Genomic DNA, 19612 nt, shown 5'->3' on the forward strand with positions numbered 1-19612 from the left:
GGGAGTCGTGTGATGTACCAGCTGCCTTTTGTTGTCTTAGGTTAATTGCTAATATTCCTAGCATTCTCGAAGATAGCAAGGTTAGATTTTTATGTCTCCGTATCAGTATCCTCGGCGTTGATTTTAACTTTTACGGCGTTCAGGAACTAATGCTAACTTCACGGGTGGCGATTTTTCTCCTCGTATTCTGTATATGATTTTGTCTGCGTTGTCTTTCATAGACAAGGAAACTTCTCAGGATGAAGTTTTATTCATATTAATTATCGGCGTTGCGGTAGATCATGGGTAATAATCATTAAAACTTCTCGCTTTCGCGGAGAAAAAAATATTCATGGTCGTCTTCTCCATGTATAGAGAAGTAAATAAGTTTCTTTGGAGGGAGTTAATTGTGGCTTACCATTCCTTATGACTTGGATTGAAGTCATCGCTTACTGATTTCGCATGTGTTTCTGTTAAATTGGATTATCACCGTCGCTTTGTGTACACACCCACGTAGGAGAAATAAATACGTTCCGCTTTACGATCCCTTCCAATGGCTTTTCAGAGAATGCTTTCGGAAATTAGCAATCTAAGGTCTGTTATGTGCATTCTTTTAGCAACATTTTATGATATTTCGAATACTACGATCGGCTTGTCTGGTTTTTCAAACCTCTAGTACGTAAATTAAGTATTTGTTTGTAGGGCTCAGCAGCATCTAGGCATGCGCTCTGTAAGGCGGTGGTTTCAAATATGAACTTCTGATGACGGAAATTACGTTCCTCTCTTAACCTCTTTTCACTCACTATTCTGTGCTCGCGTAAGGTATTTACGTCTCTGTAGAGAGAATAATGTTTTGAAATTTAGCGATGAATAGCACGGACATTCCCTTCTCTCGTTTATTTCCCTCGTATGTTGAGGTACCCCGAGAAAACTTTTTTGGCCATAGATCCCTGATCCATACGGTTTTCTTGTTGTCATTTTCCTCATACCTGCTAGTTAGGAGGAATTAGCATCATGTATTGGTAGAAAGACTATCATTACATAAACATATGTTTCTCTAATATGAACAATGCTTTCCTACTTAAAATATCATGCCTCAAAATAGTAGCGCTAGTTGTGACTCGAACAGTTATTGTTCAACCTAGTGTCCCGTGTATCAGCGTTGAATTGACATTCTTGGCGACTTCGTATGCACATATTTACTTGGAATTAAGAAATGGATTCATATCTAAATCCATCTCGTAATGTCTAGCCGTTGAACATTTGAATTTTGTATAGGATAGGGATAGTGGAAGGACTCCCGACCCACTTTCAGTTGATGGAGAAACATCTGTGACCGCCGGAGAATGATCTCGGACGAAGAATACTTTCCCTTGAACGACTTACTGACCACAGCTGCTTCCATGGGATGCTGAACCTGTCGTGGAGGCTCGATAAATGTTATGCGTAGGTGTTCATTCTCTTCATCATCGTTTCGTTCTTAGTTATTGATAGAATCCCATCATTAATGGTTTCGTCGATGGTAGTACTATTAGCCTGTTAGTTGGAGTTATTGGGTGTGTGGTTTCTGCCACATGGTTAGCATAAATTTATGCAGGCGATAACCTCTACGTTCATTGCAGATAGCTCCTTAAGTCTTCGGAGTGGCGACGTGTCGGTTCGAAAATAAGTTGTCAACCGTTTTAATTTTTGAATGCCTTTAAATTTGGCAGATCCAACTTCGAGGCGGAGTAAATTTTTCCCGGGGTTAAAGCCAATAGCCAATCGGGACGAGGGTAGAATCCATAAGAAGTAATAGTCTTACCTCATAAAACGCATAAATCAAATCACAGTGAAGTATTTTGAGATCACTCAGTGGCATCTGGGTTCTGGGAATGAAATCTGCGATTCCTCGTGAAATTCACGAAGCCATTGCGTCTGCCGCTAAGTTTGATCGCTTTTTATGTATTCGTCACCCGGATTGGAAAGGTAAAATTTTAACAGAAAATCGTTGAATGGGGAGTTTCCCTACTTTTTTATATAGTAAAAGTTTCAATAATTTCATGCCTCATGTTCGTCTCATTATAAAAAAAAATGACAAAATTATTGTCATTTTCAGCCAAATTTCCGATATTTCTTGAGGATACAGTACAACAACTTCACAACTAATAGCTGTACACGTTTCGGATAGCCGGAATATTTTTTCTATTGATGATATCCCAGCTCGTGTCAGTGGCGGATACAGAAAAAACTCAAGGGGGGGCGCAACATATCTTGAGTTGTCTTTACTTTTATCGTAATAAAAGATGATCAAGTCACAGGCAAAGTATATGAAAATTTATTTAAAGTGATTATAAACATGTAAAAGACAATGCCATCTTATGATATAAAAAAGTTACCATTGTGGTTTTGCAATGTTCGGCAATACAGGCGGACCCGCAAGGGGGGGGGGCGCGCGCCCCCTGCGCCCCCCATCTGTATCTGCCACTGGCTCGTGTTATATTCTAATCCCTCCCATGTTCTTCTTCATCCTGCTAATCTCCGACGATGTGGTTGCTTAAGATCTTCCTACTAATCTATGTCGAGGAGCCTTGAAAATTTTGACACGCCCATTTCTGTCCTTAAGAGCTGATTGGTATCAGGCCCTGAAAATCCTGGCTACTTCAACTAGCTCAACCTCAATAGAGTTCCACTCAGACCCGAAAGCGCAAATTCTTTCTAAGAATTCGGCAGGTGGAAGGGAAAGATAAGTTGCGGCGAAAAATTAATTCTCCCTATTCAGAAATTCTTTCGTAAGTTAAAAATACGAAAATTTCCACTCACGTTTCATGATTTGGTGACGTCGTTAGTGTGTCATTTTTTTAATTCTACCTAGGAAAACATCTCATTGAGGGAGGGAATCCTTCATGGAGGTGTGAATAACCAAAAATCATTCTATGGCGTTAGCGAGGCCGAGAAGTAGCAAAAGAATGGCCCATTCGGCAATTGCTTATGGCATCGTCAACTATTTGCGGAAGGGCTAAAATTGTCGATTTTTCGCAACTTTTACGGTTTTTAAGTTTTAAGTTATGAGGAAATGGTGGAATGAGGAACATTTTTTTCGCCATAGCATATCTTTGTTTTCTAATTACTAAATTTTAGTATGGCCTGCAAATGAATTTAAATGTCTGCGAACTTCAGCTGAGTGCCTAATCCTGGAGATTGGCAATGCTCCAGTTCACCCAGTCTTTAAATGCTTGTGGATTTTACAGATTCAGGGTTAATTCCTTCCCAGGGACGTGTCGCGCTGCAAGGTTTATTTTTTACAAAGTCTTACCCGCTATTCGAAGTCGGAACACTTCGGACAGTAGTGGGAACTCTCAACCTACACCTCGCTTATGCTGAAACTGCACCTCATCATAATCACTGGTCAACAATCCTTAGATTGGTTTTACGCACCTCTCCTATGGGCTATTAGTTCACACCTAAGTATTTCTTCTCTTTCGCATTCTCCTTTACCTGTTTGTTTCATTTACTTTTTATCCGAGGTCTTCCTTTGCCATTGTAGCCGTCCACTGGTCCCTGAACGTTTGTCTTCATCAAGCCAATATCCTCCATGGTAGCGATTAAGTTGCATCGTCCTCTATGTAAAGTTTTTATAATCCTCTCATTTTCTTCTCGGGACTTACTCATTCCTCACTAGGTCACTACGGTGAATTTTATCATTCTTCTTTATCACCACATTTCGAATGCACCCACCCTTGACTTGTAGGCTGCTGTCATCGTCCATGCCTCATCATTGTCGTAGTGAAGCATACTACACTATTAAATTTCGCTGAATCGCTTCCTTATTTATTTACTTAATTTTTTTGCTGATAAGCAGATTCTTTCTTCTTCCATCCTTGGTTATTGTGCTTCTCAAATTAAGGAATTGTATCTACTTCTCAGTTTTTGATTCTTTATTTTCATGTTAGTCTCGACTTATTCTCTTCTCCTGAATGCTAATATCTTAATATCAACTTGTACCAGCCATTATGTGACTCGCATACTACTTATTTGGATAAATAGCTGTGACATCACTTATTGTGCGAGAATTGCGTCCTTAGGGATTCCTGCGTTGTGTGATAAGGCGAGTGAGTTTTTTCACTACTACCGCATTCTGCTGGATGCTTATCTTAATCCACCGCATGCCCTGCTCTACTTCCGCATCTATCAGAGTACTACGTGGGTGTAACATTTGAAATGTGGCCCGATGCGCAATGGCATAATGCGGTCGATCAGGCTCAAAATGGAATTCAAAAGAAAATTCGGTCGGTTGAAGAGAATGATAGGTGACCACGAAATGAATCGTCTCCTTTCGATTTCACACTCTTTTAAGTCTATAATTAAAAAAAATAAAGTTGCCGCCCACGAAGTTAAGTTTTCTTCTCATTAATCGCCTCCTTGTTTGAATATTTTCGCTCCGATTTTCTAATTGCAATACTCTATGACCCTGAATGAAAAGTATGATATTTATAAATCCCCATTCTTCTTGGCTAAACAGTCAATTGATACGGCAGAATTGTATTTTCTTGACCCCATTAACAATTCGGCGATTTGTGAATCGTGCCATATTTCCTCGATAATGCTGTCCACTGTGCGCTGCTCCTTATGGAGTGGTAAACATTGGCTCGGTTGTGCATATTTTGCTTTTCCCATGCTGCTGCAATCGTTGTGAAACGCATGCCATTTGTCATCTATAGTTTATTATGATTTCTCACTCTTCATGTTTGCCCGTCCACCGGAAACAGCATCGTTCCATTCCAGTTTCCTGGGCCAAGGTTAAGCATATTTTTTTCAATACGATCGTTCTCTCAAACACAAAATCTCAATTCAGTGAAAAAGGTCATTGGATGGGAGGGAAACGTAATTGGAAACGAAATAGAAAACGTACTCATTCGGGTCTTCTCACATAATTTAAAGATATATTTTGACTTGTATTTATAAAATATACATATAAATTTATATAATATAAATGAAAATTTTAATTTGTCCCCAAAGTTGCCGCCAACTTCTCATTCTCATAAGAGTTTCGTCTCACTACCTCGTTTAGAGAGAACCGTTCATTCAGGGATGGAATCGCTCACTGGGGTGCCAACAACGACGAACCACGCGAGGCCCATGTACATATGTGCTCTTTATTATGCACCATATTGTGCTGTTTTCATTTGTTTTTTTTCCGCTAACACCTTGTGAATCATTGAAGAAGCACCTCGCGATGGAAAAGAATATGGATACAATATCCAATGGAAAAACAGGAAAACACGTCGAGGCAGCCAGGGGCGTAGCCAGGACGATGTGTTTGGGAGGGCAGGACCCCGGAGGGTCAAGGGGGGACCTCCCTCGGGGGAAAATTTTGGCATCTCTCGAAATCACATTTTATGCTATTTTGGCACTTCTTCTTCATAGTATTTGGTGAAGTAGAATATATTTGTATTATGGGTTAATATTTTTCTGCTAAAATATGCTTGGGGGTGGAAAGGAACCTGCCCCCTGAGCCTACCCTAGGCTACGCCAATGGAGGCGGCTGACAGACAACTCAATTTAATACAGCGTATGCAGCAGTTTCTTTGTAGTTCTTCGGAGTAATAATGGACGGCGTCCATATTGTATATTTTTACAAACGCCCCAGAGATATTTAGCTAATTTTTGCTCCAGCGTTTAATTAAATTTGTTGATAATTTTCCTACATACCCGACCTTAAGAGATGCTTTACCAGCTGTTAGTGATGACCTTGTGAGGCAGTCGTCGGACCAAATCTGTGTCGCTAAGAGTTGTGTTCCCGTGACACCACGAGGTCACATTGCGGAGTTGAATCCTCTTCTCTCGACACGGAATAGAGGCACGTAACCCAAGGTTCAATAAATATTGCTTGCTATGAACGGATTGATTACTTCGCCCTGCCTGGTTGAGGTGTAGAACGAGCAACGTTTTGTTCCTTCTTTATTGTTGATGGTTGCAGAGAAGTTATGAATTGAAGCATTCGCAATGTGGTGTTATAAAAGTATGGTAAGGAACAAATGCGTATATCGTGTGAGGAATCTGGAAGTTCTAAGAACAATAGGAAAGAAGGATTGTCTCTTCATAACCCAAAAAAATGACAGAAAAACGTAGGGGCTACATCTTGAGATGCGATGGTCTGATGAAAACAGTTGTTGAAGGCCATGTGGAAGCAGTGGCGGATACAGATGGGGGGCGCGCGCCCCCCCCCCCCCCCCCCCCCCTTGCGGGTCCGCCTGTATTGCCGAACATTGCAAAACCACAATTGTAACTTTTTTATATCATAAGATGGGATTGTCTTTTACATGTTTATAATCACTTTAAATGAATTTTCATATACTTTGCCTGTGACTTGATCATCTTTTATTACAATAAAAGTAAAGACAACTCAAGATATGTTGCGCCCCCCCCTTGAGTTTTTTCTGTATCCGCCACTGTGTGGAAGGGAAGAATGGCAATGGAGGCGTAGGATGATACATGTGGAGCAGGTGATGAAGGATGTATAACATAAGAGTTCCTTCTTAAGTGTGAAAAGAGAAACGGGGAGGGCTTTGTCTTACCAACCTTCACATTGATGACTCGTGATGATGATCAATCTTTTCTTAGCCATTGCGATTGTGATCTCTGTAATAATTTCCAATGCAATCTCTGATATGGCTTGTAAATGTCACGGTCGTTACAGAAGTGTTTCTATTTCCCCATGTAGTAAGTGACTTAATTTATCCATTCCGGTCATATAAAAAAATACGTTTTCACTGTATACTTCTTCCAGAGGATATATCCATACTAATTCAGGATATGTGTGCAGAATACACATTCTTTAGTCACATTTTTGTGATGAAAAACTAGATTTTTCCTGGTCACATTTTATGAGTTGGTGACGTCATGAGAGAGTAGGGTAATTAGCTCGCTCAGCGACAACCGCACATTGAAGAAAGGAATCGCTCTTGCAAAATGTAGAAAACAACTAACGTCGCAAGGCCGATATGGCAGGGAGAGGAATAGCTAAGAAGCGGTTAGCTCCATGGCAAGAGTTCGTGACGACATCAACTTCTCTCTGATGGGGTTAAGGCTGTCAAGTTTTCGTCACAGGTATTTCAACTGGTAGGGACGGATCTAAAATATGTTCTCTTTGTTTGTCAAACTATCGCAATCGTCTGGAATAAAATCAGAGCTCCAGTGCCACGAATATTACAGAAGAGGATCCTCAGATCGGCCTCTTAAAGGTGTCGCCACTCACCTTGCACTAAAATGGGTTTACAAAAGTCGCCACTCGCGTCATTGACGGACGTAGTGATCCTAGTTTCACGGGGAAATAAGGTATAATCAGGTGTGCTAACCGAAATTATATTCGTGATGATGTGGTCCATCAAATCCATAACTTTTCATTGCTCTTCCTCGCAATGACAAACATTAAAATGCAAAATATTGGAAAAAGTGGATGGCATTGCACTAATCACCGCGCCGCGGACATTTTTGGCAACCGATTAAAATGCGACCAAAGTGGCAACAGAAATCAGCCTTCAATTGGGAGGAATTGGGCCTCATCTATGCAGTCCCCTCGTTCAGTGCTTTTATTGACGATACCTTTGGCGATTGTTTCTCGATTCGCAATCTCTCCCGGCGAGCATGTTTTTTGCTTGTTTCTCGCAAATGCATTCTCGAGCTGTCTTGGATGGAGGTTAGAGGCAGCACCCAGGGAAATTCCTCGGAATGCTTGGCCGATGACTCTCACCTTTCGTCACGCATCTCGCTCACACCACTCATTTGCTCTCTCTTTGCTTTGCATTCCCACGATCCAGAGAACTCCGTAGAGGAGACCCCAGATCTTCCCATAGAAGCTTGGTTTTATATTCCACTTTAAATCAGGGCGCATTCAAATCAAGTTTTCAAAAACTGTCCGCTACGCGGGATGAGTACTGAGCAATTCATTATTTTCTTTTAAATATAAAATATGATGTGTGTTTGTCTATCCGCTATGCGTTTCCGTACGGCTACACGGATTGCGGCCGAAGTTTATAGTACCTACATAGGTGCTTCTCATGCTCTCGGACCACTAAGTGGTAATATCGGTTGCGTCCGACGCGTTCTTTGTGTCGTTTTCTCGTTACCATTAGTTACGTCATGTCATACAACTTCTGCGATTGAATATCCAGCCGGGTATGCACGCCTTTTGGTTCGCTCTAATGGAAAACATACTTCAAAGGATTCTACACTCTCCTACTAATCCTCTCAGTGCAAAACTTTTAGGTGTGGTATGCGTTCGGGGTATAAGCTGATCCCGTGCTAGGTATGCGGAAATGTTTTTTCTATTGTTTACTTTTCAGCGTCTTCCGCTCACCGACTCCTTCAATTTCTTGAGGATAGTAAGATGTTTCTCGTTTTTGATATTTCAAAATGTGTGACATGATGACCTGATGACGACAGGAGGAAGGAAAGAAGGGCAGATGGTAGGAAAGTAGGATGGTAGGCCTCGTACGTGAGTTACGCAGGACAGGTCATGAAGGATGTAAAAGAAAAGAAATACGTCACTATGAATAGGCTAGCAGATAGGAGAGAGGAATGGAGAGCTGCGTTAAACTAATCTTAGGATTGTTCACTGATGATGATGATGATTTCACAATTAGTGTTAGCATTGGCGAGGAATTTCATGATAAATTAAGGAAGTTGATAATTTTATCATCAATAGTATTAATTTCGGTAAGTAAGACTAATTGTACCTTAACTCTGCCTGAAAATCAGATCGCTGCGCGCTGTCCCGTCATCGACACGATTGGCGACTTCTAAAAGCCCATTCAAATGCGCCCTAGGTGACAGCCATTTAGTGGCCGAATGGCGAATCCCCCATTGTAATATTAGTGCCCACGGTAAATACTCATAATAGATTTCACGAAGTTTCTTTGTCGTCGGAAATATGGATTACTGCTGTCACGTAAAAGGGAAACGAAAAATTTCTTACGGATTTAATTATCATTGGTATATCCTTGCAGGGTTTGTATGATAGCATTATATGGATTAATGTAATTGTACGTATATGCTTATCGTTTTTTTAGAGTGCGTTTCTTCATCTTCCGTGTGTGCTCAAGTATTTATCTGATTCATCGTTTTCTTCAAAACGACTGTGATTAATACGTTAGTCACAGAAGTCGTGGAAGGATTGAAGGCTGCTGTTATTATTCGCGATGTATTCACCATGCTCTCACGGCATATTTTATCTTGCGAGGATGTTGGTTGGATGTTTCCATCTTCTCTCGTACTCGAGAATATCACTTAGAAAGATTATCCAGTCAGCATTTAAAGATGTTGTCGCTCTACAAGCATTTAAATGAGTTTAAAAAATCGCCAAAAGCGGTAATAGCGGTTAAGCAATCCGAATTAGGCGGGGAGGATACATTAAAATGGTTCTGTTAACCGAGAGTTTTATTCGTGGTGACATTAATTATCAAATTAATAACTTTTCAACTTTATTCCTCGCAAGTGCAAGTACTCTATTGCAAATACTATTTTTTTTAAATATCGCTCTACAGTCATCACCAAGCAGCAGACATTTTTAAGAACCGATCAACATGTACCCTGATATGCGACACGGATCGAAAACCTACGGGCCGGACTGGGGCCGTCTCCATGTAGTCCCCTAGCTCGACCCCTTCGTTTGTTGTTACGCAGTTGCCATAGCCACCGTTTTTGGTGACTCACCCCCTTCGTGAGACGCCTTATTCGCCATAGCCAGGGGTTTTCCCTGGATCCTGACTCCCCCGTTGCATATTTACGCTATTTATTTCCGCGGTGTGCATTTAATTTTGCTTGGCGCCGTGTTTTTTTTTTCTTGTGGGCATAAATAGCTCCCATGCGCAGAGAGCTGGCTATAAAACAGTCGGCGAGGCTCTTGATGGTTAGTGCTACCTAATGATGATTACTTCAATTTTCTGATGATGCCTAGATTTATTCCCTGTCGTAACTGCGCTCCATCAGTCATAAAAGAATATTCCTTTTCGCTGCGACCGTTCTATCGGAGTAAGCTTACACTCCTTGTATTCTGTCCGGCAAACGTTTTGATGTAACAATGCCATGTTTAATCACACCAGAAGAAGCAGGCTCAATGCCTGAAGCATAGATCTTTGGTATGTCTGAATTATAGGAAAATGGAGCATTAAATATACCGTGGGAAGCACTTACAAATTTGAACGAAATCCGCAGAGGACATTTCGTGAATGTTCCTTGTTAGTGTGAGACTCCAGAACACTTCCGTCTATAGGGTAGTTTACTTCATTAAAGAAAACGAAAGGCATTGATCGCGATTCGTTACCCACCATTAGTGTATTCATAATATACAAATTCCTTGGTTTTAGAAATCCCAGTGTAGAAAAATGGCAATGGTCTGCATTTGAAAACGGCCAGATTGGCGCCCATGCGATGCCACTCCACGTGACGTCACAGGGACCTAGTTTCTATACGAGTAGATAGCAGTTTTACATCGTTTGAGATTACCAATGCATGCATAAGGCACAGAGCTCAGGGAAACATCTCTTAATAATCACTTATTAAAAATGCCTATGGTCGGAAAGTTTCCTTTCTTTCGTTTGATAAGGTATTTATGATCCTCATTTAAGCCAAGCGCTATCTGCTGGCAGGGTACTCTGCTACCTGCTAGCAGCCTGCATCGCAGCGGCGCCCATATCATCGCTCCAAGGTCACCTCACACGGCGGTAGCGGGAACCAGAATAACGTCACACGGGCTTTTCCCAGCGTTTATACTTAGCCGTCGTGTTTTCGCGCGCTTGAAATTTTTCACTTTTCATTAAATCGCGAAAAATAGATATCGTCATTTAAAAATGTAAAAGCGTGAAATGCGTACTCCAGGTGTAATAATCTTTCGATTGAGGCAATAAAAAAATAGGAAACCACCCTATTGCGGCGCTCATAAAAAAATGCTTGCTTTCTGGTTTTAACGCGAAGTAAAGTAACGCGAAATTTTGTTTGGGGTTTGGTCGATTTTAAATTTGGCAATTTTGCCGTGAAATTTTTGAACGTGCAGACTCTCATTAATTTGTTTCATGCTGTTTTCATCCGTTTTTTATTAAATCATCCCGAATCATGAAAGACGACATCTCGAGATGGAAAATAACTTTGATACTGTATGGATAAGTTTATCAGCAACGGAAAAGCTCATTTAGAAAAAGACGTCGAGTCAGCTAAGAAACTTCTAAACTCAATATCAATATCGTGGGTGCGTCAGTTTGCTGTTTATCCTTCAGAATTTATTGATAGATATCGTCCAGTACGCGTTAAGTTTTTTATAACCTCCCCATTTTTCGTTAACCTAATTTTTCGTTGAGTGCGTGATTTAATTTTTGTATAAACCTGCCTGGTAAATGGCCTTATTTATGACATTGCTTTAGTGTGTGTATCAGAAAATTATTTTCTCAAGAGTAGATTACAGGTCTCCCATTAAAGTTTGGTTTTAGTGGCGTCATTTTTATCATTCTCGTGAGTAATCTCTAAACACTTCATTTTGGTACCGCTTTTTACATTTTCTGTGGAAAATTCTTTATTTGTGGTCTTCAAATATTATCATCCTCATCCCTGCTCTCATCTCATAAGGGTTTTTTTTCGCATTTCGTAAAAAGTTTGCTTAGCGTCTATGTGGTTGTTTGAATAATTTTTGTTCCCAATTATATGCTATTCTTCTCTTCTTTTATAGCGCATAATTATATGGACGTTACCCACTATTTTCCTATAAACGTTTGGAGGATCGGAAGTTTTTAAATGAAAAGTTCGTATTCTGTGCTGCTTTCGGGGTTATGGTTGTTATGAACCGTCCCACGCGAAGCTTCACGGCAATTATCATAACAACATATATAATCGAACACACGGGTAGCATTTTTTTCTTCTGCTGGAATCTTGTAGTCTGCTCTGAAACACTGTCAAGGGCGTTCCTTCATTATAATTTATCGTATTGGTTATCTTTCCATAGGCGTATTATTTTGTTTGAAATATTTTTATTAGCGTGGTTACAGTTGTAAGGACCGGCTTACAAATGTTTTCTTCGGTATATTTAATGAATTATCTATAGATAATCTGTATATCTCTTTATTTTTATTGAGTGGTGGCGAAATACTTATATGTATTTAATTCTCGATTGATATATTGCCCACTACATGACGGAGAATGTAAATGAGGAAATATTGATTAAAATCAACTGTTGAACATAAATTTAATAAGCAAGGAAAAATGGTATAAAACGTGAATTGTAAAACAAGAAAAATGATATAAAAATCAATAGCATCTATTTAGATTCTAAGATTTTTAAGGGTTTATTTTTTCTCATTTCTGTATTAAAACCCTCAACCCTGAATAAGGTAACGTTTTTTTCGCGACTGCTACCGAGAATTAATTACAAATAATTATTTGACTGGCACTCAAAAGTGAAAATGAGAGATATTTGTTACACGTGGTAGGGGTTACATTATTCAATTTATCTCTAATAATTTTATTTTATTTTTATTTTATTCTCAAACCACCGGATACAGCTCTTTTTGGCCATTTTACACCGGTGTGTTCAACAAATGTAACAAGTAAACGCACAAAACGACCATGCCCTGCACCGGAAAAACCTACCCAGGCGGGACTCGAACCCGCGACCTCTTGTTTGGCAGGCGAGAACGTTACCCCGCCGCCACCGAGGCCGGCAATCTATAATTTCTTTTTTCACCATGGAGTAATTTCTTGTCTATGTGATCTTCTATTTTTTTATTATGTGATGTAGTTTCTAGTTTCGTTTACAGAGGTTTTGATCCACAAGAATTCTAGCTTTGTTAGAGATCTCTCCTGTCGCGAATTCACGGGTCCTTTTTTTTAATATGGCAATACTGTTGAATTCTCGAATCGGCTACGCTGCTGAACTTGACTTCCGCACAGAGTACTCTATGTTACTCTATGGTTTAAAGTACTACCTCTTTCAGAGCTTCCTCATTTCGCAACTGCGATTTCGGATATTTGGCGTGGATGGAAGATGGTTTTCCTTTCCAAGTGATTTTCAGTTGACATATTTCAAATAGTATTCCTCCTTTCTTTTTGTTCGTCTCTCGCTTGGATCCGAAATCATTGTTCCTGAAAAGAGTTCGGTGAGAGATAGGAATAGATAAGTTACGATAAGAAATCAATCTTCCTTATTAAGCCACTCTCGTATGGTTTAAAAATTAAAATAAAAAAAACGCTACTATTTACGCCCAATTTTCATGAGTTGGTGATGTCAGCAGAGTTTTCGTTCATTTTTGGTTACTTGGTTTATTACGACTTAGGTCTTAATTCCTACTGTAGCATCAATTCTCGCTGGCTCCTCCGGAAGCCACTACGTAAGGTTGGGCTGCCCTCTCCTTCCCCTGTTTCGCTTGAAGGACGAGCTGTCCTTTGGATGCCTCTCCCCCTCCTTCAGCTGTCTGGATTCTTGTCTCCCTTCCCTGCCTCCGCTCCCCCTTACGTTTCCTCACCAACGGAATGGTTTAAATGGTTTATCTTCTCTCTTGAGCCATCGCAACGTACAGTTCTCGTGAGGAGGACGCATTACTACACCAGTCTTCTTTCGTGGCGTTTTACTTGTATTGCTCATCGCATTGAAATGTGGTGGTAAACTCAGACCGGAAATTTGTTTATTACACTGAATTAAATCAGAAAAATAGTCTAGAAGACCTTTTACATTGGATTTGTTAACAATGGTTTAAATCATAAAGTGCTACAAGACATTACAGCAGCAAAAACACGTATTGAATACTCTGAGATGCCACGTAGTATATAAATTATGTGACGGCGTCATCCGCTCTTTTTGTAATTTAGGGAGGGAAGAGAAAAGGATGAGCGCATTAAAATGGAAGTTTTCTGACGGCAGTTGTAAACGATTAAATCGTAATTCAGCCAAAGAATTCGGTAGATTTAAGAGGAAGATAGGTACTTAAATGACGAAGAAAATATTCCCCATTCAGCCATTGTTGTTGTTTAAAGTTGTCGCCCACTTTTCATGAGGTAGCGACGCGTCGCGTCGTTGGAGTTTTGGTTAATTATCTTGGTCAGTACGAATCTGTTAATGAGGGAAGGAATCCCCGGTAAGAGTGCAAATAACGGCGAACCTCTCCAGGCCCATGCATGAGACTGCGGAGTAGCGACGAAGCGGCGACAAGCGCAACAAGTCATCAAATTTTCCGCGAAAGGGTTAAAACCATCGCTGTCTCGCCACATGTAGCTCGAGAAATAGTGGTATTAATGATAAAAGCATAATACCGGCCATTTTATTTATAAAACTATCACCATTGGCGGCAAAAGAAATTTGGTTAAATTGCCCATTTTGAGGTTATTTAGAGCCGACCCTATTCAGTGAATAGTATTCACCTATATTTTAAATGTTCAGATTTAGCATCTCAGAAAATGCTGGGGTATAAGTTTCACATGCGAGATTTAGTTGAAAATAGTGCTTTAGGCACGTTGTGCGATTCAGGATGTCATCATAAATTATAACCAAAATAAACGTTACGAAGGATTGATGCATCATATTTTGATTCTTTAGTAAATTACGTTTGGAAGTACATGTCAGTATTTTCTATTTACCCTTATGCTTCGTATGCTTTTTTGTAGCACAATGACGCTGAGTAGGTATAGATAGTATGGGTTTTGTACATTCCACTTTGCACGAAGGCTATAAAAACCATTGAAGACGTAATATTAATCCGTAAAAATACGTATGGTGGTATCCATATCATCAGAATTAAGACGGCATAAAGAAGAAAATCCCAGGGCAAGGATTAACGACTCTAAACCAATAATTATGAATTTAAATGAATGTGTTACCGCAGTAGATAAAGAGAAATAATTATGTTATACAATCGTAAAAGCGAATAGAAGTCCCATTCTAAAGGTAGCTGTAGCTTGCAAAGTTTAGTTCCTAACTAATAACATACATGTTAACTACATTATCAGATTCACCGCCTCATCAGTTTGAGGCTGAGTAGGTACTTGTCGTTTTAAGCCTGTGGGTTTGCTTGCTTGGCCACACTCCCGTCCAACACTCTTGGCCCCATGGTAGTCTTTTATATAATATCACCTTTTAAGAGACCCACCCACCTACTCACTCAATCTGGGGTGAGCCTGAAGGTTGATTTGGATAGTTGTGGGAAGAACCAACCAGAGACTCGGACATGTACGTGTTAGGTTTATACATCAGTACCTGTCACTGGGCCCGTCGCAATTGCACTTTTTTTTCCGAGGAATGTGTTCTGAATTCATTTTTTATTTATTATAATTTTTTATGTGAGATGGCGTTTGTTATATTCATGTGGTGCTCTTCTTCTTTGATATCAAACTATGCTCTCTATAAAAAAATACTGTGAGGAAGGCCTGGGTTATATATCGAGAGATTTTATGATATTTATATGCATTGTAAATCCGATTTTCAGTTTAGAACGTCGGCGATGATTGGTTCTCTGAAAAGTCATGCTATAAAGGAACTGATACGGCTGTGTTTTCCCGGTATTATATCCGGCGACATATCATAGTGATGTATCAATTGTGCCCAAGTGATTTTTTATCTAGTGGTGTATCAAAATACTTTATCAGGGCGGCGATTTTTAGCGGTTGATTCATCGAGTGAGATCGAGATCCAATCAGAGGCATGACTCATTGCGGGGGGGTTTCCTACGTTACTTGTGGGGCATTGGTCGACCTCTTCACCTCTGGAGCCTCATGTTACGACTCAAAGCCAGAGATGGTTTTGGGAGTGTTCTAGATGAAGGCTCAAACATTTAGCGCCGATCAAAGGTACTACTTATAAGAGGCCTTCAGTCCGTCCCACCGAAGCTTGATATACTATTATATTATACAAATTTTTACAAGCTGCCTATTTGACAGATGGTAACTTTTAATGCGTAATGGAAATACATCACCAAAATAAAACTAGATCATTGAAATCGAATATTTAAAATTAGCATTGAAATTAGTTTTGGAAGATAAATGTTTTGCGTCTGTTCTTAAAAATCTTTATGTTGTCAGGAAAGGGCTGAAACAGTTCTGTAAGGAGTCTTTTCCAATCATTAATCGTTATGTTGAGATATAAGAACTTTTTTTACATTGGTTCTCTGTGGCCGGCATTTCATCTTGTACTGGTGATCAGTCCTATCTATATTGTTACGGTTTTCAATCTAGTGTCGCAGATTCCTCATCCTTTTTCCCACGCAAGCGTGCGGAAGAGTGCGCAAAACCTAGTGTATTTATGTTTATTCTCTGTCTGAGTGAGTCCCATGCCAGTACTTGCTGCATTTTAGTGACAGCCTGTCTTTTTTGCTTCCCCATCACATACCTGTCGCCGCTTCGAGCGAATTTTAATCAGTTTTCAAAAATGTCCCTCGATCAGTCATTTGGAACATGTTTTCAGTTTAGCCCTCATCACCCCAGTCGTATTCATCATTCCCACTGCTTCTGTTTTACCTTTTCTCGAGTCTCTGCCTGTTTCCGTATTCCTGCCGTATAACCTTTCAGTGAAGAAGGACCAGTTCTGGCTGGAAGTGTAATAACAGAGGCTTCAGTTTAGGGAGGGAACCGGTTCTCCTACTGTGAGCTGGTTCTCATTCTCGATGAAAATAGCGTGCAGGGATCTTTCTATTATGCCGAAATAATTTTCACCTCTTTCATCATGTGCTCATTGAAAAGATGGAGAATTTATATTTTTGGGCCGTGTAAAAAAGTTTATCGATCATTTCCGCCGAATGCAGTCCTTATTTTCGATATAACGTTGCTTATACCTTTACGTTGGACATTTAGCCCAGCTAAGTTATGTTTGGCAAAAGCTGTTTATTTCTGCCACCGATCACTCTGACTTTCTTAATTTCTTTGACAAATTATTCATGCAAATGTCTGACGCTTTTAATTAACATCCGCTGTTCATTCTTCGTATTCTTAGTATCGACATTGTGAAACCTCAAAAACAATTTTTAGTATAAAAGAAAATCACGGGTAACCATTAAAATCGGCAAAATCTCAGCTTTTTACTCGGAAATTATATCAGTTGCTAAAATTGATTATCTTATTAATTATGAATCACATATAACATGCTTAATTTGTTTTTATCCACTATCATGGGAAAAAAATCAAGGCAATAGTGGAGTAGATGTCAACTATCATTGACCTCTTTCCTGGTTAATTTTTCGATATTTATATTGTTTTTAAGCCGGTGAATACCAAATATCACTGTTTTAAACTAATAAATGTTTAATTTTGAAAATAAAATCCTGATATTATTAATATTAAGTTTTAATATGAAAAAATATTTTTAATATTAAATATCGAGATGAATGAGAACTTTAGATTGTAACTTTAGACAATTGTTTTCTTCCAAAGACGTCTTTATTCTTTTCTAGTTACAATTGTTCTCTTACCTCCCTCCCTAAGCTCTTTTTTTTAACGGCTTCCCTTTCAACAACTCTTTGGCTACATTCCATCAGTATTCATTAAACTTAAACGTCACATTAAGCATAAAAATCCAATTAAACATAAACATCATATCAGTAACAGAATTCATTAAACATAAACATAATTATCAAACGTTAAAACATCATTTTAAAAATCCGCAACCATTTAAAAAGATCGAAGAGTATAATTATTTACTGCAAAAGCAGTTAGGTTTCAAGAGAGGCGGAATTCTAGTATAAACATGAAATATCAAGGGGGTCACATCTTCGAGCACGGATGGATCCTCAAAGGGTCTTTTTCCCGGCACTTCGTGGAAGCGATGCCTGGGTCAGGAACCCTCCTTCGACCTTGCCTCGTTCAAACACCTCGGCAGTGTGTTATATCCCGTTCGCTTGCACTTTCTACAGTCACCTGATCGGTCGTTCCCCTCAGCCTCTGCGTCCTTCTCATTGAGCTTCATTTTCTTCTTTGGTGCGATGATGGCGTGAAACCGGTCCCGGGGATTTTTAATACAGTTAGGCCTCCCTCTCTCTAGTTGCAGCCAGTGGGCGCCATTCCACCTCTCCTTGGTATCGGGCGGAAGTGAGACATCACCCCCTGCATCTCTTATGTTAAAACGTGGAATTTTGAGCAGCTCTGAGCCTTGAGGGGTTTGCCTTTGGGGGGGGACTAAATTTTTTTTGGCTCCCGTCCGTCCCGTTGGGGCTTGAATTATCAGGCCGCTAGTAATAATAGGTAATTATATATTTTGAAGCACACAATGGAAAACAATTTCACCTCTTGACTCGGTTTCAACATTGTTAATCGATCGAACATTCTTTTTTTGTCATTTCTCCTCGGGATTTCCATGTGGTTAGATATACAGACTCCCACAGGTCGTATGTAATGTTTGACCTCTAATTTTAGTAACTTCCCCTATAGCAATATTCATGAAATTTGGCATACTTATGGGAAATGGTCCTAAGTTTGTTGAGTGTAAGCAAATTTTTACAATTTTGACCACATAATGTGGGTCCAAACCAAAATTTTGAATTTTCCTCATGGGGTTTCAATGTTTAAAAAATCGAGATAGGAAAAAAATCTGAATTTCGTGACCAAGATGTCAATTCTTAGGTTTTCGGACACGAGAAAGCCGAAAATAACTATTTTATTTACGAATATTTAACCGTTGACCCATTAAGGTCACAGGGGTGGCAAAAAGAATGATTGCATACCAACGAATGTGTCGATTCATAGATTTTAAGGGGTGCCCAAGTCATTGTTATTGTCCAAAAATAAATTGTCCGTCTTATCCAATAATTGACACCCAAGGCCATTGAGGTCATAGCGCTACACGTTAGGACGTTGAAATGTATCCATAACTAGTTACAACAATCAGGCTCCTTATTGACCGGCAGTGGCGTTCGGTGATGATGGGCCTCGAGTAAGCTCCAACCTTTAAGACATTGACCTAACAACCTAGTTATGCATCCCGCACTTCGCCTTTCACTTTTTTTCGTTAAATGCTCCATTAAACATCGAAAAATAAATTATGGAATCGGCACATAACACAAATTTATGATCAATTATTTATTCCTCTATTCCTCGCCTTCCTATGCCGCTCCCCAATTGCATGGAACTGGGAAATCAGGCTTGATTCAATACGTGTTCTGCTAAAATGGGCTTGTTGCGCGAGACATCGGATTCGTCCATCTGGTATTCCATTCTCGACTATGGCGTTAGAATGATAATTAAGTGGGTCATAACCACCATTGTTTCGCATGCTTTAGTCATTAAAGAATTTGTGACATAGCTATCGAAACTATTTTCCGAGAGAAGACCTTCCAGCAAGCCATGATCGTTTTTCCATTACGAGTGACTCACAAATGTAATACGAATGTTAAGATTATTTTTGTTTGCACCCTAAGGTGGGAATTTCAGAATGAGGTCTGCCAGCAACGAAAATCTTCTTATATTCCTCGTGCCTTCGTGCCCCAAATAGAGTTTCATGAATCTCTTCGTTAGCACAGCTGTATCTTGCTGCGATCGTCCACTATCCAGTCACACAAGTAAATTCAGGCGGACTCACTGAATATCATCCTCCTCTAGAGTACTGCAAAATATTTATTCCCTTGGAAACTGAGGAGCAATGCCCTAACTTAAGCGAGTATCGACGTTTTTTGGCACCTTCTTGATACGAAGTAAT

General features: G+C 39.8%; 1 protein-coding gene across 1 annotated transcript in view; it reads left to right on the top strand.

The window, feature by feature from the left end:
- LOC124164384 (trichohyalin) overlaps positions 1-19612 on the top strand; it is an 80203-nt gene that overhangs the window by 217 nt on the left and 60374 nt on the right. The gene's annotated exons all lie outside the window — the stretch shown is intronic.

Source organism: Ischnura elegans, chromosome 8 (assembly GCF_921293095.1).
Source record: "Ischnura elegans chromosome 8, ioIscEleg1.1, whole genome shotgun sequence".
In the NCBI taxonomy this organism is placed as follows: Eukaryota; Metazoa; Arthropoda; class Insecta; order Odonata; family Coenagrionidae; genus Ischnura; species Ischnura elegans.